The 27910-nt window shown below is 44.2% G+C and overlaps 1 protein-coding gene across 1 annotated transcript in view; it reads left to right on the top strand.

The window, feature by feature from the left end:
- Window positions 1-27910, top strand: part of RAB31 (RAB31, member RAS oncogene family) — a 132828-nt gene that overhangs the window by 30029 nt on the left and 74889 nt on the right. The gene's annotated exons all lie outside the window — the stretch shown is intronic.

The following is a 27910-nucleotide window of genomic DNA, read 5'->3' as shown; positions in this document are numbered from 1 at the left end:
TGTTTCAACCATTAATTCAGTCATTCCTTTAATCTATATAAATTTGTGCTTCTCTGACTTCTCCTTTGAACTGATTATAATATCTTACTAACACCCTCATTAATGATGAAGTCAATTAAATCTTTAACATATGTTTATTTTGTATCTTATGAGGGTCATGGTTTTACCTTTGGTAATTATTGTTTAACATAACATTTTATGGTCTCTATTAAAAATAACAAAGGTGCTTTGCTTCTTTTAACCAGTGACAGAAATGGACTCTAGTAAGAGGAACTTGGATCCAAAAAGTAGAAGAACTAACTCATCCTAAGGGGTTCAAAACATTGGAAGGTTTTCTTCTAATATTGTAAAAATGAGTATAGACTCATAAACAATCAATAGGTTAAAAAGAAACGATAGTGGAATTTAGAAAACAATTTGAGATGAATTAAATTGAAAACAGCACAGTCAAATTAGGGGATGTTGTAAAAGCAGTGCTCAGAGGGAGGTTTATAGCTTTAAAAGCAAGCATTAAAAAGATTTTAAATCAATAACCTAACTTAAATGGAACAGAGATTAGAAAAATCAGAGGGAAAATTAATGAAACCAAAAGTTGGTTTTTTTTAAAAAGATATTTTATTTATTTATTTATTTGAAAGAGAAAGCGAGAGAGTGAGCCTGAATGGGGGGAGGGGCAGCAGGAGAGGGAGATGAGAAAAATCTCTAACAGACTCTGTACACAGTGTGGATTCCAATCTGGGGCTTGATTTCAGAACCCTGAGATCATTACCTGAGCTGAAATCAAGAGTCTTACAGTTAACCAGGTGAGCCATCCAGGCGCCCTCCCAAAAGTTGGTTCTTCGAAGATCCACAAAATTGACGAACCTTTAGCTAGATTGCTAAGAAAAATAGAGAAACAAATAACTGAATTAAGAATGTAAGTGAGGATGTTACTGCTGACCTCGTAGAAATGAAAAGAAGTATGGGAAGATACCAGGAGCAGTTGTTATGCCAAAAAATTAGATAATCTAGATTAAATGGATCAATTCCTAAAAATCTATCTACATACTGCCAAAACTGTCCCACCGAAAAATAGAAAATCTGAACAGATCTATAACCAGAGATTGAATCAGTCATTAACAAGTTCAGGACCAGATGGCCCTATTGGTGAATTCTACTAAACATTTAAAGAATAGCATCAGTCTTGGGCCACTTGAGTGGCTCAATTGTTAATCGTCTCCCTTCCACTTGGGTCATGATCTCGGGGTCCTGGGATTGAGCCCTGCATGTGCTTCTTACCCAGCAGGAAGCTTGCTTCTCCCTCTCCCACTTTTCCTGCTTGTGTTCCCTCTCTCGCTGTCTCTCTCTGCAAATAAATAAAACCTTAAAAAAAAAACAACCAAACAGAATAGCATCAATCTCTCTCAAACTCTTCCAAAAAAATAGAAAAGAAGGGAATACTTTCTCTCTTATTTTATGAAGCTATCATTGCCCTGATACCAAGGTCAAAATAAGAAAACTACTGACCAAGATTCTTTAGGATACCGATGCAAAAATCCTCAACAAAATACTAGCAAATAGAATTCAGCAGCATATTAAAAGGATTATCCACCATAACCAAATGGGATTTATCCCAGGAGTGCAAGCAGTTCCACAGGTTCAATCAGTGTTCTATGCCATATGAATAGAATGAAGAAATAAAACCCACATAAGCATCTCAATCAGAAAAAGTGTTCGGCAAATTCCAGCATCGTTTCACAATAAAAACATAAAAAAAATTGAGAAATAGAAGGAAATACCTCCACATGATAAAAGGCATTATGAAAACCCACCATTTTCAGTGGTGAAAGACTGAAAGCGTTCCTTCGAAGACAAGGAATAAGGCAAGGATGCCCACTTTTGCACCTGTGCTAGAAGTTCTAGTCAGAGCAATTAGGCAAGTTGAAAAGATACCCAAATTGAAAAGGAAGAAGTAAAACTATCTGTTTGCAGGTGATCGTAGATATAAAAAATGTCAAAGAACACACACACACACACACACACACACACACACAATGACTATAAGAGCTAAAAAATGAATTCGACAAAGTTAAATTCATAGGAATTCACAAGGTTCAAAATAAACACACAAAAATCAGTCATGTTTCTGTATACCAGCAGTGAACAATCTGAAAAGGAAATTGACATAATGGTTTCATTTACAGTAGGATCCAAAAGAATGAAATACATAGAAATAAATTTAACTAAAGAGGTGAAAGACTTATACACTGAGAATTAAAAACATTGTTGAAAGAAATCAAAGAAAACTAAGTAAATATATATATATGTCACATTTATGGACTGGAAGACTTATTATTATTTTTTAGAGGTAAAGTGTTTTTGTTTTTATTTTTTATATTTTTCATGAAGAGAAAAGTTTAACAAAGTCTGTACTCAGTGACACTTCTAAATAAATCTCTAAAAATCCATCAATAAGATAAAAAGTTTAAAAAATCAGATTATCATAATTTGACCTTTATTCAGAATTTTATATTTTTCTTTGAGTTTTTTATTTTATTTATTTTTGTAAACTATTTTATTCATTTATTTGAGAGAGAGAGAGAGAGAGAGAGAAGGAGATAGAGCACGCAAGCAGGGGGAGTGGCAGAGAGAGAGGGGGAAGCAGGGAGCCCAATGTGGGGCTTGATCCCAGGACCCTGAGATCATGACCTGACCCAAAGGCGGTCAATTACTGACTGGGTCACTCAGGTGCCCATAAAGTTTTTTATTTTAATTTATTTAATTTTATTTTAATTCCAGTTAGTCAACATACGGTGTTGTGTTATGTTAGTTTCAGGTGTACAATATAGTGATTCAACACTTTCATTCTAACACCATGTGCTCATCAGTACCAGTGTTTCCTTTGAATTTTTGTTTTTATTTCTCTGTCTGACGAGACATATCTAGAAAGAAGTTGCTATCGCCGATGTCAAAGAAGTTACTGCCTGTGTTCTTTTCTAGGATTTCATGTCTCACATATAGGTCTTCAATCCATTTTGAATTTATTTTTGTGTATGGTGTAAGAAAGTGATCCAGTTTCATTCTTTGACGTGTTGCTGTCTAATTTTCCTCTTCAACCATTTGTTGAAGAGACCATGGAACACTTCTTATTGTTCAGATGGCAATAATGCCCAAAGTGATGAACAGATTCAGTGCACTTGCTGTCAGAATTCCAATGGCTTTGTTTTTTTGCAGAAATGGAAAAGCCAGTCTTTAAATTCATATGGAATCGCAAGGGGCTCCAAGTAGCTAAAATAATCTTGAAAAAGAAGAACAAAGTTGGAGGACTCACACTTCCGATTTCAAAACTCACTACAAATCGTCAGTAAGCTAAATAGTGTGATACTGGTGTAAGGAATGTAGACCGAAGGAATAGAATTGAGATTCCAGAAATAAACCCATACATCTATGTGTTAGGGTCATAGATCACATAGATCACATACATCTATGTAATCAAAGGAGCGAGACTGATACAAAGCGAAGGTCAAGCAAAGCTTTATTTCACGCCAAGCATCGAGAATCAAAACGACTGGTCGGGGCTGCCTCTTATAGAGAGAGCGACGACCCCCAGCCTCACAGACTAACTTTTTTTTTTTTTTTTTTATTTATTTATTTTTTTCAGCGTAACAGTATTCATTCTTTTTGCACAACACCCAGTGCTCCATGCAAAACGTGCCCTCCCCATCACCCACCACCTGTTCCCCCAACCTCCCACCCCTGACCCTTCAAAACCCTCAGGTTGTTTTTCAGAGTCCATAGTCTCTTATGGTTCGCCTCCCCTCCCCAATGTCCATAGCCCGCTCCCCCTCTCCCAATCCCACCTCCCCCCAGCAACCCCCAGTTTGTTTTGTGAGATTAAGAGTCATTTATGGTTTGTCTCCCTCCCAATCCCATCTTGTTTCATTTATTCTTCTCCTATCCCCCTACCCCCCCATGTTGCTTCTCCATGTCCTCATATCAGGGAGATCATATGATAGTTGTCTTTCTCCGATTGACTTATTTCACTAAGCATGATACGCTCTAGTTCCATCCACGTCGTCGCAAATGGCAAGATTTCATTTCTTTTGATGGCTGCATAGTATTCCATTGTGTATATATACCACATCTTCTTGATCCATTCATCTGTTGATGGACATCTAGGTTCTTTCCATAGTCTGGCTATTGTAGACATTGCTGCTATAAACATTCGGGTACACGTGCCCCTTCGGATCACTATGTTTGTATCTTTAGGGTAAATACCCAGTAGTGCAATTGCTGGGTCATAGGGTAGTTCTATTTTCAACATTTTGAGGAACCTCCATGCTGTTTTCCAGAGTGGTTGGACCAGCTTGCATTCCCACCAACAGTGGAGGAGGGTTCCCCTTTCTCCACATCCTCGCCAGCATCTGTCATTTCCTGACTTGTTAATTTTAGCCATTCTGACTGGTGTGAGGTGATATCTCATTGTGGTTTTGATTTGTATTTCCCTGATGCCGAGTGACGTGGAGCACTTTTTCATGTGTCTGTTGGCCATCTGGATATCTTCTTTGCAGAAATGTCTGTTCATGTCCTCTGCCCATTTCTTGATTGGATTGTTTGTTCTTTGGGTGTTGAGTTTGCTAAGTTCCTTATAGATTTTGGATACTAGCCCTTTATCTGATATGTCGTTTGCAAATATCTTCTCCCATTCTGTCAGCTGTCTTTTGGTTTTGTTAACTGTTTCCTTTGCTGTGCAAAAGCTTTTGATCTTGATGAAATCCCAATAGTTCATTTTTGCCCTTGCTTCCCTTGCCTTTGCCGTTGTTCCTAGGAAGATGTTGCTGCGGCTGAGGTCGAAGAGGTTGCTGCCTGCGTTCTCCTCAAGGATTTTGATGGATTCCTTTCTCACATTGAGGTCCTTCATCCATTTGGAGTCTATTTTCGTGTGTGGTGTAAGGAAGTGGTCCAATTTCATTTTTCTGCATGTGGCTGTCCAATTTTCCCAGCACCATTTATTGAAGAGGCTGTCTTTTTTCCATTGGACATTCTTTCCTGCTTTGTCGAAGATTAGTTGACCATAGAGTTGAGGGTCGATTTCTGGGCTCTCTATTCTGTTCCACTGGTCTATGTGTCTGTTTTTGTGCCAGTACCATGCTGTCTTGATGATGACAGCTTTGTAATAGAGCTTGAAGTCCGGAATTGTGATGCCACCAACTTTGACTTTGTTCTTCAATATTCCTTTGGCTATTCGAGGTCTTTTCTGGTTCCATATAAATTTTAGGATTATTTGTTCCATTTCTTTGAAAAAAATGGATGGTATTTTGATAGGGATTGCATTAAATGTGTAGATTGCTTTAGGTAGCATAGACATTTTCACAATATTTATTCTTCCAATCCAGGAGCATGGAACATTTTTCCATTTTTTTGTGTCTTCCTCAATTTCTTTCATGAGTACTTTATAATTTTCTGTGTATAGATTCTTAGTCTCTTTGGTTAGGTTTATTCCTAGGTATCTTATAGTTTTGGGTACAATTGTGAATGGGATTGACTCCTTAATTTCTCTTTCTTCAGTCTTGTTGTTGGTGTACAGAAATGCAACTGATTTCTGTGCATTGATTTTATATCCTGACACTTTACTGAATTCCTGTACAAGTTCTAGCAGTTTTGGAGTGGAGTCTTTTGGGTTTTCCACATATAGTATCATATCATCTGCGTCACAGACTAACTTTTATAGAGCAAAGGCCATGTGGTTGAGCCTGGCCATACACAGGTGGCCAATGAGATTGTAATACACAGATACACAGAGAAAGTTGCATAGTCATCTAGGTCACATACGGGTGCCCAATTGAATTACAATCCACCCCATAGTAGCTATTTGACCTAGCCTATCACCTTGGTCAGAATTGGTGCCCAAAAGGCGGGGCCCACATTCTTTAGGGAGATAGTGATTGGATGTCTCCACCTGGCCTGACTCATCCTTGCATTCTGGCCTCTGTTATCAGGGACTGGTCGACCATATTTTACTGGTTTCCCCGACTTGCTTTTAAGTAAGTTCCCCTGGGCGGGGGCAGGGTCAGTTTAAGTTTTACTGCATAAACAACAAAATCACTGTTTAACTGAGATAGAATCGCTCTGGCTAAATAGACCCTTACATATGGACAATCAATTTTTGACAAGAGTGCTGAGATCTTTTAATAAGAGGACAGTAGTCTCTTCAACATATTGTGCTGGGACACCTGGATAGCCACTTGTTTCAGTGGAACCCTACTTCATACCATATACAAAAATTAACTCAAATTGGATCAATGACTGAAATATAAGGTCTAAATCTATTAAGTTCCTAATGGAAAACAGGGTTAAATTTTCATGACTTTGGATTTGCCCATAGATTCTTACACATGACAACAAAAGAGTAAGCAAGAAAAGAAAAAAAAATGCATATGTTGGATTCCATTTAAAATAAAAAAATTACGTGCATCAAAGGAAAGTAAAAAGACAACTTACAGAACAGGAAGAAGAAATATTTGCAAATCAGATGTCTGGTAAGGATCTAATGTCCAGATATGTAAAATAGACTTACAGATCAAAACCAAAAAGACAGATAACCCAATTTAAAAACAGACAAAAGATTTGAATAGACATTTCTCCAAAGACAATATACAAATAGCCAAGAGTGCATGAAAAAATGCTTGAACATCATTAGTCATTAGGAAAATGCAAATTAAAACCGCAGTGAAATACCACTTCACACCCACTAGGATGGCTGTAATTAAAAAAAAAAAGAAAGAAAATGATAAATGTTGAGGATGTGGGGAAATTTTGGAACCTTCATATGTAGCTGGAGGAAATGTAAAATGGTACAGCTGCTGTGGAAAACAGAAGTTTGGCCATTTCTCAAAAAGTTAAACAGATCTACCATATGACCCAGAAGTTTCCCTCTGAGGTATATACACAAATAATTGAAAATAGGTACTCAAACAAATATGTGTACATGAATGTTCATAACAGCATTATTCACAGTAGCCAAAAGGTAGAAACGACCCATGTAGTTTGGATGGATGAATGGAGAAACAAATTGTGATTTATACATATGATGAAACATTAGCTTTAAAAAGGAGTGAAGGGACGCCTGGGTGGCTCAGTGGGTTAAGCCTCTGCCTTCAGCTCAGGTCATGATCTCAGCATTCTGGGGTCGAGCCCCACATCGGGATCTCTGTTCAACGGGGAGCCTGTTTCCCCCTCTCTCTCTGCCTGCCTCTCTGCCTACTTGTGATCTGTGTCTGTCAGATAAATAAAATAAAATCTTTAAAAAAAATAAAAAGGAGTGAAATCCTGATACACTGTGGATGAACCTGGAAAACACTATGCTAATTGAAAGAAGCAGGTCACAAAAGGTCACATATTGTATGATCCCATTTATATGAGATATCAGGAACAGGTAAATCCAGAGACAAAGATCTGTGATTGCCAGGGGTTGTGCGGAGAGGACAATGGGGGAGTAAATGCTTAATGAGCATGGGGTTATTTGGGGATGAAGAAAATAAACTTGGAACTGAACAGAGGTCATGATAGCACAATATTGTGAATTACTAATAACTACCTCAACAACAGCTACCACTGGAAAAGACGAGGGTAGATAATTTACATGTTTGATATAGTTTAAATGTGAGGAATTAGTTCCCAGGAGGAAGAGGGTTTAAATTGGCGGTATTAGTATTTTCCCACCCAAACCACAAAGGACAACTCTGGCCAATGGCATTGAGATAGGAAGCACCCTCCCAGGGGTTCTCAGGATTATGTGCAATTTCCAGTGAGTTTCCTGTAATCCCACTTTACCGGCTTCGTTACAGATTACTCATGGCATATCTCACAGAGTCAAGAATCTGCGACTTAGGTGATGGTCACTTTAAGTTTTGATCATGTGAAGGTGGAGGGTGAGACAGGAGGATGGGGAGAAATGTTAGTGTAAAATGTTACGATTATTAAGAAAATTTTAAGGAGTCCACCCGGGTGGCTCAGGTCATGATCTCGGGGTCCTGGGATTCAGTCCTGCACTGCGCTCCCTGCTTGGCATGGTGTCTGCTTCTCCCTCTGCCCGCCTCCCCACCGCTCTTGTGCACACGAGCCCTCACGCTCTCTCTGTCCTTTGCAAAAATAAATAAATAAAACATCTTAAAAAAAAAAGAAATGTTTAAGGAAGAACACAAAATAGATACCCTAATCCCTCTACCGAGATTACATCTGTTCCTATTTAAAATATATACAAGGAATTCTTTGTATAGAATTTATTATTTGTCAGAGAGAGAGCATCAGCAGAGGAAACAGAAGGCAGAGGGAGAGGGAGGCTCCCTGATGAGCAAGGAGCCCGATGTGGGATTTGATCCTAGGACCCTGGGAGCTGGGTTCTATCATCATTTACAGCTTTGATGCATTCTACTCCTTGATTGTTTTCCATTCCCCTTTTGTCAGACTGTTCCCTGAAATGTGCACTATCTCACCCTCCAGGCCATGACCTCTTGGAGGGTCTGTGTTTTTTTGTTTTTTTTTTTTTAAGATTTTGTTTATTTATTTGACAGAGAGCAATCACAAGTAGGCAGAGAGACAGGCAGTGGAGTTGGGCAGGGGGAAGCAGGCTCCCCGCTGAGCAGAGAGCCGGATGGACCTGAGCCAAAGGCAGAGGCTTCTGAGCCACCCAGGCGCCCGGGGGTCTGTGTTTTATTGGAGTTCTCGTAATGTTGTCTTTCTCCTATTAAAAGAGCTGGGGAGTAACCATGAAGAGTAAAACAATTATGATGAAGATTTCCAAAATTTTTTTCCCCAAGCATGGCTACCAGGACTTGATTTCTTGGCCTGGAAAAGAAAGTGTATGATTTTTACAGCGTGATGGGCATACTAAAAGAAATTTTGGGGCGCCTGGGTGGCTCAGTGGGTTAAAGCCTCTGCCTTCGGCTCAGGTCATGATCCCAGGGTCCTAGGATCGAGCCATCGGGTTCTCTGCTCAGCAGGGAGCCTGCTTCCCCCTCTCTCTCTGCCTGCCTTTCTGCCTACCTGTGATCTCTGTCTGTCAAATAAATAAATAAAATCTTTAAAAAAACATTTTGTTTTTTAAAAGAAATCCTTAGCGACTGCTCTTCTCACCTGTAGGGGGCGCAGGTCCTAGTTGTTCATTTGGGACACCATTGGGAAACCCACCCAGAAGGTATGACTAGGCCCCAGAATAAAAGGGTGGGCTGAGAAAGCACTTGACCCTTGGGCTAGTGGGCCATTGGTTGTTTCTTTATTTTCTTCCTACAAGGCCATTGTGTCTCCAACCTGAGCTCCTGTATCTCAAAATGTAGCCTGTAGCTCATCGAACAAACAGGCGTGACTTGAACAGGTCAGACGGGGAGGGTAGGGGGAGCTTTATGAATTTGTGGCACATTTTGGAGATGTATGTTGGCCCCAATACTGGAGATTTATGTTTTGGCTTTTGTGGAGAAAGAAGAAAATAGCATCATGACACCCGCCAGCCTTTCTGCTACTGTCTTATGGGGAGCACACGCAGCTAGCTAGTTTGGATCAAGAATCAAGAAAAAAGGTAATAGAAAAATCAAGCTCCCCAATTTTTTCCCTTGGTCAGCAAAATGACAGGATGCTCCTGCCGTCTTGGCTTGTGTGTCCTGGCTGACCCTGCGTTCTTGGCCCCCGCAGATACAGTCTGCCATTTAGATCCATTTAACAGAAAAGGATCCCGTCTTGTGGTAGAAGCGTAGGCTTGGCATTCTCGGGAACTCTGGGAACTCATTCTGAAGTAGACTGATCTTTTTGGGGGAGAGGGCAGGCGCATGACATAGGGACTCTGGGCAACATTGTACATTCGGGAGAGTCTGTTTTGTGCCACTGTGGGCCAGGCACCAGATTTACAGGTAGGAAACCCAGTTAGGAAGTAGCTGCTGAAGTCATATGGTTAGGTCACAGAGGAGCAGAAGTTTGTGTTCCGAGTTCAGAGAAGGTCTGCAATATCTTTCTCGATCTCCAGAGTTGTCCAAACCACTAAGTGAAGAAACATACTTCCTTTGGCTCATCTGAGCAAATTACTATCTGTAAACTCTTGGCCTGGTTGCTTCAATTTGAGCTGCAATCTTCCTGCCTGGTTGAGAGACAATCCCGTGGGGGAGGTGGGGGCAGAGTATCATTGGTCCCCAGAGTCAAAACGTGAACAGGCACAGGGTCCAAATGGAAAGCAGAGGATGACTTCACTCCTGTCTTTCCTAGCACATTTATTTTTCTTTCAAGTTTCTTTAAAAAAAAAAATTCATTTATGTAATCTCTACTCCCAATGTGGGGCTCCATCTTACGACCCTGAGATCAAGAATTGCATGCTCTTCTGACTGAACCAACCAGGCACCCCTCTTCTCTCTTTCTCTCTCTTTTCAACAAAGTCAATCGGTTGTATTTTCATAAAGCTAGAGTATAGAAATGAACATTCACTGGCAAATTAGGTGATGCGCATCACTTCCCATACTTGGATTCTGAGTACATGCGTAGCAATCATGTCTGTGGCCCACAATGTGGGTGAAGTATGTTCAAGTTTAAAGTGTGGCCAAGTGAGCCCTCCTGATGCCTTGGACAGAGGCAGGTGACTTCGCTGTTGGCATGGCTGGATATCGGGTGGTGGAGGTCTTTTCCAGGCTCCGCGTGTCGACTATTTCTAGGTAAGAGAAATCGTTAATCTGATGTATCATTCTCCAGCGACTGTGGTAGAGCAGCACATTATTAAGTTATGGTTGGGTTGTAATGAATAATACTTGTGCAAGAAACTGACTTGAGCAAGTGCCTGTAAAAAAAACTGTGTGACGATGTGACAAGGAAGTGAAGGGGTCGAGTGGAGAGGGGATTGGTGATGATGTAATGTGACTTATCTGGAAAGTCCTTAGGGATGTTTCCCCGTGTGTGTGTGTGTGTGTGTGTGTGTGTGTGTGTGTGTGTACCCCACTGCTGTACCAAGGCCTCAGGAAGATAGGGAACCTCCTGGCGTCACTAGTAGCCCTGGGCGTGTTGTCTCGGGGGTGCTTCCTTCCTTCTGAGGGAGAGAAAAGGTGGCCACCCCCAGCTTCCGCCTCATGTGACACAGTTGTAGCTTCCGGGAGCTTTGTCTGTGTCTCCTGGCCTCTGTGTGGAAGGACACACTGAGACTCCCTTCCCCAGTGTTTGCTTGTGGTTATTAGAAATCTCTCTGTGGTGCCAGTGGGGCTTTTTTGATGAACAGAAATGTGAAATCAGTTCACCAGCTTCGGCATCCAGTAGATCTCTGGGCGTTGGTGGCACAGTATGGAGAAGATCCTAATGGACGTGTCGTTCTTTTCAAGTTGTGTTTCTGTATACATTTCACATGTTGTGTAATATCTGAGTACAGTAGCACATGTATACAGGGTGTAAGTAAATATACACATATGAGAGGATGCATGCAATGATTGCAGTGCTGGTATATGAAGTTCAAATGTGCACTGATGCCCTTAGATCATCGCGAGCAGGAGGGTGGCCTGTGCTGCGAGATTATCCCATTGTCTGTTCTTATTTGTATTAAATAATTTTTTTAATATCAAAGTTAACCAAAGTTGTTGGTTTATAAGTTACAGACTGCCTATTACTTCACTTTGAGGTTTCTCAGCTCTGGACTGGTTCCTCCCCAGCGTTTGAAGGTCCCACATGCTGAGGTTCTATAAGGTTTTGTTGACATCTTAGGGCTCAGATGTGGCCTGAAGACGGTTTAGTGATAGGGAAGGAAAGTACCAGGACATAGAGGCCTGGAATTGGCCTTTCTCCATTCCAGCATGACTGTGAATTATGCCAGTCCTCAAGTTCTATATCCATAAAATGGGAATAATGACCTCAGAGTCACCATGAAGGTCAAATTCAGTAATAAATCCGAGTCTGCTCTAAGAACCACAGAGCCTTTAGAGTGTAGGTTAAGGAAAGAGAGGCCATTGTTTTAGCTCCTCATGAACTGTTGACAAAGGGCATATTCTTACACATCATGCTTTTGGGGAATTGTGGGGTGCCAAGGAACTCACCACTGGCTCTGAGCAGGCATAGCCCGGGGTGGCGAGAGAGCGTTCCCATGTATGGTGCACTATTACCTGTCTCTCTGTGTTGTGAGGATGAATTCAGGATGAAAGCCCATCTCTTCTGGGCTGCTAAGGCCTTGAAGTCTGCCTCCATTTCTTGTTCCCATTGTGTAACCTGTGCACTTACGAGATTAGAGCTGTCCCACTGAGGGACACCTGGGTGGTTCAGTTGGTTGGGCATCTGCCTTTGGTTCAGGCCATGATCCCTGGGTCCTGGGCTCTAGCCCTGCCTTGAGCTCCCTGCACAGTGGGGAGTCTGTTTCTCCCTCTGACTCTTACCCTGCTAGTGTTCTCTCTCTCTCTTTCTCTGTCTCTAAAATAAATAATTAAAATCTTTTTTAAAAAGAGAGATAGCCTATTGAATCTCCAGTGCCTGACACAGGGCTGGGTATGGCTTAGGCATGCAGGGTGCTTAGAGTAGAAGAAGAATGATCATCATACCTGTTTGCATCTCTGGGCTTGTCATAGGATTAGGAGCCCAGACGGTGCTAAATCAAGAGGCAGTAGGTTGGGATGGAGGTCAAGAGCTAGGGCTTCTGAGGCACGGGCTGGTTCAGTTGCTAAGCCTGTTTGCCAACTGTGAGGGGTGATAAGAGCACAGCTCTCTTTGAATTGGGTTGAAGATTAAATGGGATGATGCAGGGGAACAGCACAGAGTCCAGCCTAACACAATGTCAACTATCATCATTGTCTTCATGAATAACAGGACTGCCATTATTAAAAGTTCATTGACATTATGATTTGGAACTTGGAAGCCCAGAAGCTCCATTTCTGCCTTGATGTCTTTAACTGTCCTCCATTTAATTTTCCCTTAGTCACCATTTTTGTTGGCGATGCCAATTTCAACTTACCTGGACCAGTGCACTGACTTTTTAGGGCAGGCTTACTTCAGTGCCCTTGATATTTATCTCTGCCAGTGGGAACTTCTTCTTCTTCTTCTTTTTTAAGATTTCATTTATTTATTTAACAGGGAGCGAGCACAAGCAGGGGGAGTGGCAAGCACAGGGAGGGAAGAAGAAGGCTTCCCACTGAGCAGAGAGCCCAGTGTGGGACTCCATCCCAGGACACTGTGATCATGGCCTGAGCGGAAGGCAGAGGCTTTAACCCACTGAGCCATCCAGGCGCCCCCCAGTGGGAACTTCTTACCCTCTGCAAGGTTTTAGATTAGTTTTCCATCCCGGAGGGGTGGCAGGTGTATTTTTTTTTAGATCAGGGTTGTACCATAACATTAAGGACTTGAGATTGTCTCCACAATTTAATATCCAGCACAGTGGCGAAGGGCAGATCGGCAGTCACTTGCTTTCTTCATGACCTTTTGCTGGTCTTTGGCTGGGAGCAGTTGAGGACACGGCACAGGAGAGCAAATTGCATTCAGAGTATACTTCCATGGCTTTGCTGCTTATTATCAACATAACACCCACTCAGGATGTTCCTGGGAAATTTGTCCACATCTGAGTGTCTGTATCTGCAGACACACTCTCTCTCTCTCATTTGGATGATAATAGAACAGAGGTGCCTCACCTTTGATCTTGGCAGCTCGGGCAATGGTAGGGAGGTGGGGGTTTCTGCTGACCTCTGCTTAGAGGCTGCAGTGTGCGGTGGAGTCTTCAGGAAGCTGTGATGTAGGCAGTTTTGTGTTTCCTGGTCACATTCTTAAACTAAGGATACTATTTTTAGCATTTATCTCCAAAGAGCATAGACCCAAAGTGAGGGTGGTAGTAAGGCATCGATGACTTTTATTTGTATTTTGTAAAGTCTCTTAAGCACGTGTGTAAGTCCCAGATGAATCGAAACCAGAATTCTAAGCCATTAGAAAATCAGGCTGGCATGGTAGCTAGTGATGGGGGGTGTTTCTGCTTACACTCCAAAGGCCAACTGCCCTTCCTCTGACACACTCCCTTCCTTTCTTGCAAGTGCCTTTCCTGTCTCAAATGTGCTAATCGAGGCCTAGACTCGATATATTTGAACTTCATAAGTACAGGATGTTTCCTAATACATCATGGGTCAAGACTGTTCTTTTGTTGGACCCATGATAGGATAAGGATGGTGGATTGGTTGTGAGCAGGTGGTCATCTTCCCGGCCGCTCCTAATGCAGCCTGCAAGCATGTGTGTATCTCGTTTGATTAAATCGCACTTGCTGTCAGCTGCTGTCTTGATTAAGGGATCACTACCGGTGGCTGTATTACACCGAATCTCGGCAGGGTCATCCAAGAAACGCTGAGTGTTCGTTCATATGAGTGAGGTGGCCCAGGGTGCTGACTTTTCAGGGTGACTGTAGTCGGGATATATGAACTCTTTCTTCTGTCTGCCCTGCAGAATTGGACCTAGAGTGCAGGCCAAGGTCTTCTAGAGTCTTAGCATTGACATGATAGACTCTGCGCGTCATCACCTATGATGGCGCATAGTAGGTGCTCAGTAAAAATGGAGCCAATGAAAGAGCAGCCTTCTAAATGGCCTTTGTTCCTCCTTGGGTTTCCCTCCGGTCCTCTTCAAGCTCCACAACTGCGTGGATTTTATTGGTTTCCACAATCCTCAGACAAGTTCCGGACTCCTTACCCAGGTTAGGACAATGTCCTTGGCCTGTGAGTGTCCCGGGGTCTGTTCTGCTGGAGTGATGTTCTTTGTGCTGTTGGTTCAATCATCATGATGTTGCTCCTGCTGGCCTGACCTCTCTCCAGCCTGTGGAACATTTGCTTGCATTCTCCTGCACCTGTTTCTAGGTACTTCTTTCTGGTGGGTGTGTCAGCATTAACTGAAGGGTTAACTGAGGCGTTAACTGAAGGGTTCCTTCAGGGAAGCAGAGCTACTGTGTTATGGGAAAGGATTCAAGGTGGTTGTCACACTTGATACCAATGTGGGCGGAGGGGCCAGAGGAGGCCTGGAAGAAGGAGCTTGAAAATCAGAGGAAACCACTCGAACCAGAGAAGGGACAGCATGGTGATCGGGTGGCACTGTCACGGAAGCTCTGAGAAGCTGACGCAGCCAACAGCAAGTGGCCCGCAGCTCGCCGTCTGTGGACATCTGCTGCCTCTCGCCTACATCTGGTGGGAGGCCTGGGGCCACAGGCAGGAGAAGAAGCAGATACAGAAGTGGGCTCTGCTGGGAATCTTTTTCCACCTGTGTGCTGAAGACCTTCAGTGGTGCAACAGCAATTCTCAGCTTCTGGCAAATTCCCTTTTTGGCCAGTTTGAACTCAGAACCCCGTGGAGAAAGGGATCCTGGGAAATGTCATCCCTGCTTTAGCCAAGCTGACAGTAGGATGATCCAGCCTGGTGCAGAGCAGACCAGTGTAACAGAGCCTGTGTGGGGTGTGGATGCGTGTGTGTGTGCGTGTGCATGTGTGTGCATGCCGATGTGCACATCTGTATGCATGCGCACGCATGCGTGGGCGCAGGTGTACGGTGCGTGTGTCATGGGCAAACATGTGCTTCGGGTCCCCTGTGGAAAAATGTGTGAGAATATCAGAAGCACGGAGCTAGAGCCTCTGGATTAGTGAGCTTCTGTAAGCTTCTGACTGGGTTCTAGTCAGAGCAGGATGGGCAGGAAAGGCCAGAGGAAGGGGCAGAAGGGGCTTCTGCTAGTCCCTGGGCTCTCCATCCACATGGTCATGGGAACTGCTGGCATCTCTGCCTTCCAGGGGAAAAAACCCTCAAACCTCCACTAAATTCAGTTCTCGGACAAACATTCTTTCTCCCTTTCTCTGCTCCTGTTGCTAGAACACAGCTCCCCCACCTCTCTTCCTCTGTTCTCCAATCCTACTTCATGCCTTGCCTGGCGAATGCATCCTTTTGGTTTCAGACTTAAGGTCCCTGCCTCCAGAAAGCCTTCCCTGATCTCTCAAATGTGGGTTTGATGTCCCTTTGGTTCCTCATCCTAGCACTTACCATGTACAGTATGCGATACTCTCCAGTTTACTTGTCTCTTCTTCCATGGACCAGGAGTTCCGGGCAGGGCAGGGTGGAGTGGGTAGGGACAGATGATCTTGCTGGGACTTAATCAGCAAGCATCATTTCTTCCCTTCCTGATGTCATACAAGTGATAAGGGCTGGCCTTTCTGATTCTAGGTTCTGAGCTGTGTGTGTGTGAGCATGCATGCATGCTTATGTGTGTGTGTGTGTGTGTGTGTGTGTGAATGGTTTATCCATTTGCCCGTGGGTTGACCAGTTGACCACCACTCTGTGTGTGTTTGTGTGCACGCGTGTGCACGTGTGTGTGAATGGTTCATCCGTTCCCCTGTGGGGTTGACCACCACTGTGTGTGTGTGTGTGTGTGTGTGTGTGTGTGTCTGTGCCTGTGCCTGTGTCTGTGTGAATGGTTCATACATTCCCCTGTAGGGCTGACCAGCTGACCACCACTGTGTGTGTGTCTGTGTGTGTGTGAATGGTTCATCCAGACCCTCGTGGACCTGACCAGTTGATCACCACTGGTAGGACCTCTGCTTTGAAAGTGGAGCGTGGAGGGTGGGACCTCAGGACAATGTACCTTACAACACCTTCAGAGCTCACCAGATTGTTTGGGTGGGTGGGAACAGGAAGCAAGGTGGTAGGAGATTAAGCAGCACTGGTCTTGAGATCACGCAGGGTGCGGATTTGAGATGGGCAATCAGTGGTAACTTTGTTCTTTCTACGTTCTGGATCCAGTGTTGCCTTGAACACAGGCATTCAGAGATGGGGAGGGGCATAGCTTGAAACAGAGATGCTCAGTGTTCAAAATGGCAGGGAGTTGGGGGGCGTCTATGGATTCAGCAGAACTTACGAATATTTAGGTCATAAGTAACGTGAGAATCTGATGAGGGACCTTCTCACCAGAAAACACTTACCTACCCGCAAAGGTAATGTGTGATTTTGGGGGTGTCAGATGCTTAACACTCATGACTCATGCAGCAAAAGGGTGACAGGAGTGAAGAGACAATGTGCTCATCTGGGGTCAAGTGGCGGTGGGCAGAGAGGAGAGGCTTGCTCTTTCAGATTACAGCTGTGCCCTCAACGAGCTGCAACTTAACTTTGGCCTGGTTACAGAGGTGGGGGAAATAACATGAGGCCATCAGATTCTGACAAGGACATAGTGCCCTGGCCGGTCTTCGGGTGCTGCAGCTCTGGTGTGCTCTGATGTGTTGACGTCTGCTATTAATATAGCGTGTGTGTGTGTGTGTGTGTGTGTGTGTGTGTATGTGAGAGAGAGAGAGAGAGAGAGAGAGAGAAGCCCCCTGGCTGGAGGGGGGAGGTTGTGCCTATATTTGCCTTGCCTTTTATCTGAGACTTTACCATTACACATTTTCTCCATAGAGATTTAGGATTGATTTAATGAGCTGTTCTTCAGAACAGTCATGAAGTGGGGCAATAGGATTCTCTCAGGCCCAGAAATGAGGAAATGAGGCCCCCGGATGTGTCCTTCACACTTCCTTTTTCCCTCGGTCTTCCCATTCTTGAGCACCAACCATCGAGGCCTAGGTCTGACGGTCGGTAGGAGAACATTCCTACACTTCCCCTAAAGTGTCTTGTTATGGCTCCTAAGGACAACAGCGAGGGCGTGTGGATGGAGGAGGAGGGGAAGAACCGAAACAGCTCCCGCCCCACCCACTGGTGCCCGAGTTCCTGCTGACTCACTGTGTGGAAATGATCCTAAATGAAGAACATTTCTAATGACATGAAAGGGCACTTAATAAATTAATGCAGCCCTACACAGGGAGCTGTGTGAGTGGTTGCTCAAAGCAACTCTGAAATGTCTAGAATGAGATCTTAAAAGCAAATTCTGAAAGCCCCCATTCTCTGCTTTCTGGTTTTCCATGCTGCGATCTTTTCCCTAGAGGTTTACCCTTAAGATTGAATTATTGCTTTACATTGTAGGTCTTTATCTCCCCTAACTGTATTTGCTGACTTTGGATTTACCGTTGTGGCTTAAGTCATGCTATAAATAGGCTTTGTCAGTTAAAGTCACATAGTATCTTTCTCTCTCATGGGCCTGAGACTGGGCTCCTGGAGGAGGACTCGGAATTGTTCCTCTCAGGACAGAGCCTCGTGAGTCCCGTGTAGCTTTGCCGTCATCATGTGTCTGGCCACCCTCTCATGCTCCTGACCTGCCCTCAACTTTCACTTCCCACTCTGCAGAGGAGGCATAGCTCTCCTTCATCAGGGTTGCTGCTTGGATGAAATAAATTTGGTTCAGAGTCCGTGCTTAATACATGCCATCTGCTATATCTGTCTTAGCTATCCACTGCCGTGTAACAAGTTGCACCAAAATTTAACAGCTTGAGACAGCGCGCACTGAATATCTCATCGTTTTGTGGGTCAAGAATCTGGGCTCATCTTCATGGGTCCTCCGGCTCAGGGTCGCTTAGAAGGCTGCAGTCAGGGGTCAGCTGGGGCTGCAGTCACCTTGGAATGGGAGGGGGGCAGGGTCTGCTTCCAAGCTCCCTTAGTGGTTCCTGGCACTGAGACCCCCTGCAGACGTGCTCTGAGGCTCAATCCTCTTTCAGTTCCTGTGTCATGGTCCCCCCAGGCATGGTGGCTTGCTTCCTCAGAGCCAGCAGGTGAGAGGGCCAGCAGGAGTGTCAGGAAGAGGGCAATTTTGGTAACCAAACCTCAGGAGTGACTGTCATTTTTTTCCTATTTTGTTTTTTAAAAGCAAATCATTAGGTCCAGACCACATACAGGGAACCAAATATGGGGGCGGGAGGGGGGATGGGGATCATTGGGAAAGATTTTAGAAGCTGTGGCTATTACAATTATGACCATTACTTATCTTTATTTGCGAGCTCTGTAAATCAGGAACAGCAAATATTGAGTGTTTTGTCAGAAAAATTCCAGAACATAATAAAATCTGATGTTTGGTGCTTGGTGCCTGTGTAGCCCAAGTATTTCATGAGGTCAGTGGATTTTCCCTCTATGAAGAGGGGAGCCTATGCCATTGTCATTTGTCCAGTGACTGTCTTGCCCTCCTGAGAGCCCACACATAAGTCGCTTATGAGGAAAGAAAGGTGGCCAAAGGACAGTTGGCTCCTTGGGCAGGAAGTACAATTTAAGTAAAAGATTGTGTTAACTTTTTTTTTTAAGTGGTTAGGGTCACACCTTCTAAGATTCATTAGATAAACTGAAATTTCTGCTTAGCTGCCCGGAGTTTGTCCATGAGGACAAACTGCTCTCTGAGATATGCCAAGAAGCAGGGGGGCTGTTATAAGAATAACAGAAGTAAAGGAACTAGGGAACTGCCCTTCCTCTTTTAAAGAGTGTCTTCCTTCTTCAACTTGTCTGCGGAGGAAGGCGGGACGAGAGATGGTGACCAAGAGGACTGCTTGAGGCCCTGGTTTTCTTCTTTCCTCATCCCCACTACGTCCATGTCTTTGGCTTCCCTGAGACTCCAAGAGGCACTCCACTCCACCACTGGGACCAGAACATCCATGCCTGAAAGATGTCTAAACTTCAGAATCCACGAGATCTGCCAACCCTGGGATAGCGAGAGACAAATAAATTTAACAACAATAGAAAGGGGATGGTAGTTTTATATCATAAATATTTTCTTCCTAGCATTGGTTTCTTTGGGGCTGGATGATGTCCCAGAAGCATGACCATCTCTACTTTTTAAACACTTACCTAAGGGGCGCCTGGGTGGCTCAATGGGTTAAGCCTCTGCCGTCAGCTCAGGTCATGATCTCAGGGTCCTGGGATGGAGCCTTGCATCAGGCTCTCTGCTCAGCAGGGAGCCTGCTTTCTCCTCTCTGCCTGCTGCTCTGTCTACTTGTGATCTCTCTCTCTGTCAGATAAATAAATAAAATCTTAAAAAAAATAAAAAATTAAACACTTACCTAAGAGTCATGGAAGATCCTGGGTGGAGTCTTAGCCTCAACACCCACGTCCTTATTCAAGTTCCTTCAATTCCTTCCTATAACAGGAGGATGCTAAGGCTTAATCCAACGTGACCAAAGATATGAGGAGAAAAGGCCTTTTAACCTTTCCACAGACAATAGAAACAGACCTACAGAGGACGTGGATAATGGAATGATCAGATGTGGACTTTAAAATATGTAAAATATAAATATGTTTAATTTGTTCAAGGAAATAAAATCACAATTCCAAGATTTAGCAAGCAATCAAAAACTGAAAAAGGAAAATTTTATGACAAAAAATACAATAACTGATCAATAAATGGGATTACTATCAGGTTAGATACATTAGTACAAAGAACTAGAAATTAGATCAGAAGATCTCCAAACTGATCTTGAATATGGAAAATAGAGAAAAGAATATAAGAGATATATAGAAGAAAGTGAAAAAGTTGAGTACGAGCATATCTAGCATCCCAGAAGGAGAGAAGAGAGAATAGAGCAGAAGCAATACTCAGAGAGCCAATAATGGATACTTTCCATAGGAAATGCCTAGCTTGGTGCCTGGACCTTTTTATGTGCTCAGTAAATGTCAGTTTTTCTTATTGTCCATATTACTATTTTGCTCGATTCTGCTCCTATGGAAGACTTGGGCTGTTGGCAATGTTGCTAGAGTCCAAATCTGCTAGACCATTTGTTCAACAAAGATCTCTTTAGTCTCCCAGGGTGTTCTGCTTGCACTGAAAGCCTGAGCATCTGGTTCTCACTGGCTACAATCCCCAGTTGGAAATTAGAGTAAGTTTTCCCATGGAAACAGTAAGTTACCCTCTAGATATAAACAGAGATCGGATTCCTCCAAAGAAGAGTGCTATAGTTCAGCGGCAAGTTTGGGAAATAATCATTATTTATTTACAGCATGATTTCAACAGAAAAATGCTCTCTGAATTTCAAATGATGAGCCAGCAAATGCAGTGTTGGAAGATGGCCATTGGTCGTGCATCTGATGTATCGGCGATTTTCTGTACAATGACCTCGGTGCGATCACTCTAACCTCCTGTCTTTGATTCGTTTGTGAAGTTTAAGTCTGAGCCTAAGTGTCCTGACTGCAGGAATTGGGCTTAATTTTCTTATCTCCCGTCCTTGCATATTGCTGACGGAACAGGCAGTGGATGAGGATGGAGGCATGTCTTCTGGAGAGAGTTGGTTTGGCTGGTGAATAGAGCACTGGATGTGGGGAAGGGGATGTCTGAACCTTGATGATGTTTTTACTAGTTTTAGGACCATAGAACATGGTTTCCTTACATGGCAACTGTGGACAATGCCTTCTGTCCTCTGCTTTACAAAGGGCTGTTGAGAGAGAGTAAGTGAATACATGTGTTTCTGTTCCCTTTGGAGCCATTTAATTATCTCCTTCTTGCGACTTTCGTGCTCCTCGTTTCTGCTTATTTCTTTCTACCCTTGGGGGATAATTTTTATATATATCTTGGTCACCTTTTGCACCCCAAACAATGACCTTTTATTCTCTGTATGTGGACTTCACATTATTCTTATATACATCTAGAGAACTGTGGACGTTTCCAAGCTTTGTTCATTACTGCCCAAGGGGCATTGATCTAAATGCATGAATTCATTTATGCTGTTGGGGCGCCTGGGTGGCTCAGTCGGTTAAGTGTCTGCCTTTGGCTCAGGTCATGATCCTGGGATCCTGGGATCGGGCCCCAGTTCTGTCCAGCTCCGTGCTCAGCGGGGAGCCTGCTTCTCCCTCTGCCCCTCCCCCTGCTCATGCTTCTCTCTCTCTTTCTCAAGTAAATAAATAAAATCTTTTTAAAAATTCCCTTATGCTATTTACATGCTTAATATGTCTCTAAGCATTTTTGTCCCCTAGATAGAGAAAAGAGCGACTCTCAGACTCGGTGCAGAACCCACCTTTTTCAATATGAGACAATTCAGTTTCCTTTTGTCACATATGTAGTTAGATTCCCTTTGTAAATTGATTTTGAGACGTTTGTTATAATGCATACCATTGACATGTTTCAAAATAACCATGACAAAGGCACAGCAAAGTTGTTTGTGGGAATGCTCAGGGGGTTTTAATTTATATTGCGTTTTCCTCAAATAATTTTGTGGCGTGCTTTCCTAAATACAGTGAGATGTCTACAGTTGGATTTTCTTGCCTTGCTAGTTCCAATTTTTCCCAGAACGGAGCGTGAAGGCTGAAATTTACTCTGTGTGGACAGTGGTCTCACCCCACCGAAGGAAATCTTGTAGAATGCGTGATAACAAAACAAACACATTATAGATCAAATTTAATCATGTTTTTTGCTTTCCCGGCACTTTTTTTTTTTTGGTAGTGGTAACTGTGATTTATAAATATCGAACCCTTTTCATTTCAGTGAAGATATTTTGGGCTCAGGGGCAAACAGGCCCATTAAGTCTGTAATTCCAATAAGCCTTTAAATGTCATCCAGGAACAAAGTACTTCAGTTCCCCTGTGGAAAGGGTGTTGCAGAGACAGAACTGAGGTGATGCCTGGGAGCTCTCCACGGAGCTTACTGGAAGCTCTGGGGGGGATGAGCAGTGTTTTGACCTTGAGTCCTTAGTCTGGCCAATTGAGGTCCCTCAGAAGCAGTGGCTCGACTGTGTGATTGGGATATTCTGCCCATTGCTTTGTCATAAATTCCATGCAGAGGAGTGGAATGGGGGTGTGTATCTTCTTCCCCTTAGCCAAAGCTTTAAAAAGAAGATACTTGGTGGGTTAATATGGAATTTGTGCCACCTTTTTGCAGGGTTTCTTTGGAATTAGGTGCAGACTGCAGAGTTTCAAGGATTGGAATATGCTTGACAGAGCATATTCATTTAGGTCACTCCTGTTCTGCTTTCTCTTCTGGGTGGTTCCAGGGTTTGGGAAAGGACAGGTGGTGCCATCGAGGAGTCCTGGCCGGGGTGGTGGAGACCTGGCCAGCTGACACAGGGCATGGTGGTGAGGCCCTGAGCCAGGAACCCTACAGCCACAGGAAATGGAAATCGTCTCTTCCATGACCTCATTTCTTAAACAGCAGCACACACTTCCTCTAGACGTTTCTTCCCCATCTGCCCCGAAGTGGAACTAATAAGCAGGCACACACAACACTGCCCCGAATCACTAGTCACTGTTCTCCACCTGTGCCTGCTGTTGTCTCCACAAGGCCATCTCGTGCATGCGGAAGGGCATGTCCAGTGTCCTTGAAGAGACCTTTGCTCCACTGGGTCAGACTCTGCAGTGTTCTCAGTGTTCCGTACTTTGGGGTCCAAAGATCAAGCCACTCACCATCCCATGGTTCTGCCTGTGCCTCTCTTTATCGTTTTCCTCCATCCATAAAATCTGGCTGGCCTCCACAGTCCTCCTAAATTCCTAACTTAACTCCTTATCAATGTGTAAGCACTTAATACTTTTCAGAAGTGCGTAAGGCTCCAAGTCTAAACACTGAAATAAGTGGATGCCTGGAAAAAACCAATAAATTCAAAAAAACCTCTTGTCATGTGGGTTCTCTCAGATTCCTAGACCAGAGACAGATGCTGAAATGATCATTTCCATAGTTCACATGATGGGCAAATCATCTGCTTCTTTGACATTTTGGTTGGCATGAAATTGAAGCTTAAGAGATTCCTGTCTGTGCCACAAGTTATTTAATTTATAGTGGTTTTGGGGGGCCATTTCTGATTTCTGTAAATAATACTTCCATGAAGTTTTGTGCTTATTATTTTTTTCTTCTTTTAACTACATTCCTGGGAATGGAATTCCTGAGTCTGTGATTCTTGGTCTAGCTTGTCATTTCCTTTCCACAGGAAGCACGTTGACTTATAATGTGCTTCGTGAGTTTGGAGAGGAGGAGATGGTAGAAGCATGTTGACTGTTGGGAAGAGTAAGGCAGCGGTAAAGGATGGTCATTTGTTCTGGGAACACACAATGCTTGAGTCATACCGACTGTCTGCAGAGCTGGGTTGCAAAGATTTTGAGGTCCATTTTAGGTTCAATAAAATAATATATTCTCAACTGATGAGTGATGTCTTCCATGAGAGCAGGACAGGGTAGGGGTGGTATATTTGCCTAGGACCTGTCGTTCTTTATGTTGAGAGGTAGGAACACCTCCTTGAAGCCCGTCACAATGTCCACGAGGGAATCAAGGGATGCCTTGTGTTTTAGAGGATAGCAGCTGCAAGTCTGTGGTTTGTGATTTCATAATCACAGATTTACACGTGATTAATAAATGTGACCATTCGAATAGCAGATATTGTCATGTCAGAGTAAGTGGTGGTTCTCAGAGGATTGCGTTCTTAGCCCCAGATAGTGACTTATATGGGAGGTATATCACTGAAGGCATCCATTTTCCTGTGAGTAGATGGAAACGATCGCTGGGCCTCAGCATGGGTTTGATGCCAACCACACAAATGAGAATACAATAACACATTGATTACCCCCCAGGGATGATTCTACTGAATTTTCTTCCTGGTTTGTGAAATCAGAATTGGTTTTATTCGAGTCCCTCCCCAGTAGCTGGTAGTATGTCTGCCTTTCATTACAGGCAAAACCCCAGCAGATCTCTTTCGAGGACACACAATGCTACAATGGAAGGCAGTGATCCAGGAATACAAATACTCCTTGGGAGTTCTAGAAAACGGACTTTTGGGGGAAGAAATTTACATTTGGCAAGGAGGTTGATTTAACCCGGCGAGCACCTTAAGAGGATCTCACCGGAAGTCAGAAAATTAGGTTCTGACTCGACCAGCCAGCTGTGTGACCCTGAGGAAGTCCCACAGCTTCCTCTTTTGAAAAACTAGGAGCCTGGACAAGATGGACTCTGCGAGTCTCATAATCTTGTGAAACGGAAAAATATCTGCAGAGAGGAGTTTCCTTCCGTCCCTGAAAGCCCACTAAAAATAAAATGGCCTTTTAGAGAACGGTGGGCAGCTGCGCCCCACACCCCTCACCCCGTCCTCTCTTTCCTCACGGATGACTTTCTTCACTCAGTCGGGCTTTCAGCTTTTCCTGATTTAACCCGGTATGTTTTTGCGTGCTTGAGGCCTGACTCAGTGGCGCTTCCCTCTTGGGTATGTGTCACCGGGTGAACGGGGTTCCTGCAGGAAGAGGAACTCTCAAAGGCGGGAGAGTCAGGAAAAGCGCCGTCTCCCAGAGGCAGGCTCCCTCACAATCCTAGAGCAGGGCCTTCCCCTGGTGGCCAGCGGGAGAACTGCAGTCGCCCCCTGAGGTCATTTCTGGAACCGCACAAAGCCACGGTCCACAGAAGGTGATTTGAAGCAGTTCTTTGTTGAGAATATTGTGTTTTATGAGACAGACTTAAACTTTGCCTTTCTTTTTCTTTCTTTTTTTTTTTCCTGTCACATAGATGACAGAGAACAAGAGAAACTTCGAGAGGGAAAATGTAAAAAGAAAAGATACACGGAGCATAGTTTGGCTGAAGGGATGAATTGTTCAGTCTAAATTTGAGTAGGCTTGCTGCCTTAACTATTCAGAAAAGCTGGTATTTTAAGCCCAAGTTATCTGTGGAAGATGATGAGTTGAAAGGAATCGTTTCCAGATGGCTTTTGAATTTTTCATTCTCAAGGGCATTTTGAGAGTGGGCCTTGCAGGTTGTGTTGGGCTGTTTTGGGGATCTGGAGCTGGTGTTCAGAGCAGAGTCCTTGCGTGGGATGTAAGGAGAGACCCAGAATGTGCTTCCTAGAGCACAGGCCTCATCATGAGGCACATGGTCTCGCCAAAGCCTGTACCCCAGGGGCTCCTCACTCACAGAGAGTAAGAGCCACGGTGCCTACAGGGGAAGGGCCTCTGGGGGCTAGTGTGACCTGGAGGCATTCCGGAGGGCTGATTTTCTCAGCTTGGAAGCAGAGGGAGCCTGGGTGTAAGCTGAAAGGACACTATAGGGGGCCCAAAAGGGACAAAACTCGGGAGGTGTGGATTTGTCTGCCAAACCCTGGGCGAACGACCCTGCCCGCCTGTGACTGTGGTACCCCCTCCTCCAGGCGCCTCTCCCAGCTGTGGAAGTGGGGGACATTAACGTCTTGCTGGTCTGGGTTTGCCCATTCTGAGCATAGGGAGGGCAGGGCTTGCTGACCGCCTACTGGCCCAGTGGTCAGCCCAAGAGAGAGCATTCATACCTGTACTGGGGACGAGAGGCCCCAGAGATGGACAAGACAGGCGCTCGCATCAGCCCTGCCTCCCCATCTCAGGATTGGCTTCTGGGGGTGCACAGATGGCAAAGATGAATCGTTTAGCATTTCTTGTGGGAAAATGAACTTGAGAGGTTCTATGGAAGGAGTTGCACGTTATGGGCTCGGTGACATAAAAATGTATAAAAGTACAAATTGGTTCCCGTCCTGCGCACTGGGGCCATTTGCAGAGAGCAGTTCTCTTTGCAAGAAGAGCGCATTTTCCTTCTCTTCAAGAGTAGGGCAGCATTGTCCTGTGGTTTTCAGGGTCTCTGGGGGTTGCATGGGCTAGAGGATGACAAGAGCCACTCATCAGTGGGGCCATGGGGCAGAGGGAGTTCAAAGCAACTGAGATTAGAAGAATCAACTTGTGGGGTTGGGGGGGAAATGTGAGGCACATTAGCCGGAATCCATCCTGAAGGTTCGGCTCGGAAATAACAGCGGCATATTGATCTGGAATCCGAGAGCTGGTGTTTTAATTCTGTCGCCATCTCCTTGGACTCCTTGCATTGATGTGCACTCTGCAGATAAACGGTCTTTGGTGCTTTTGTTTCATTATGGCTCACAACCAGTGAAGGCCACTTGCCCCGGGATAGGAGACCTTCTGGAGAGTGACGTTCTGACGAGTGTCACCAGCCGGGGCCCCTCTTGCTGCATGGTTGAGGGAATTGTTTTCTAAGCACAGGAGATGGGAAGGAGTAAAAATAATTCTGATTTCCAGTTGGTATTTCAAGTCTCATTTTGTATTTCGGTGTAAAGAAAAGCACATCTCTCTTTTTCAACATTTCCTCCTTGACCTTTAGGCTTTTAGACACCTTTAACAGAAGAGAACCACATCACTACTGTTTTCTTCTTGGGCTAACTATGTCTTGTTTCCCGTTTACATATAGATCTCAGAACATCACCCTGATCCTTTACGATGAACACGTATACAGGAGGACGTCTCTGTGTCTCAATTGTCTGTGAATTGTGTGCCTCCTTGCCCAGCCACCCCTCTTGGAAGAGCAGTGACTGGCAACTGAGACCAGCTGCTTTGTTCTAGAATGTTCTACTTCCTGGGCAGTCTCCTGACTTTATCTTCTAGCTCTTCCTTTGAAATTTCCATTTCTACCATCATATTTTTAATTTCTAAGGTCAATCTTATTCTCTGAATAGTCTTCTAAAATAGCATCCTGCTCTTTTGTGTGTGTGGGTATAAACATGTGGCATTTCTTAGCTGAGCGTGTGTTTTTGATAGATTAAAATGTGTCCTGAAAGGTCTGTTGGCACTGGGGCTCATGGACGGGTGCAAGATGGCTTTTCGTTGGGGGACTCCATGTATCAGAATCTGCAGGATTTCCCCTCTTACCCAGAGGGGACTCCCCACTCTTTCTGCCTGGCTTCACATGGGGCAATGGGGTCACATGGGCATTCCCTGACAAGCCTAGCCCTTTCTGATACAGGTTTCCTGGAGGCTCAGCTTCCACCTCCTCCTGGAAGTCAGGAGAGTCTGTCCTCTGGTTTTGCGGCCAGGAACACCAAAGGTGTGTTTTTGTGCAGAATTTCAACAGTTACTGCTGCTTTCAGCCTTGTCTTCCAATTCTTAGTATGTTCAGGGTAGATTCTATGGCACGACTTGTCTTGTTTCTCAGTGGCTCTCCTCCCTGCCCATAAGTTTCCAGCTTCTTCTTTCTCAGTGCCCACTAGATCACATGCTTTTCATTGACATCACTTGTCTGGTGTCTCGTCTCCTAACTGTCTGACTTTGTGAATTTGTGTCTTTTGTTCCTTAAGCCATTTGACAAAGATGTTTGGAGGGAGTGG

The sequence above is a fragment of the Meles meles genome, chromosome 12 (assembly GCF_922984935.1).
Source record: "Meles meles chromosome 12, mMelMel3.1 paternal haplotype, whole genome shotgun sequence".
Classification (NCBI taxonomy): domain Eukaryota; kingdom Metazoa; phylum Chordata; class Mammalia; order Carnivora; family Mustelidae; genus Meles; species Meles meles.
Note: the sequence above shows the minus strand (reverse complement) of the source record. Positions and strands in the feature narration are given on the sequence as shown.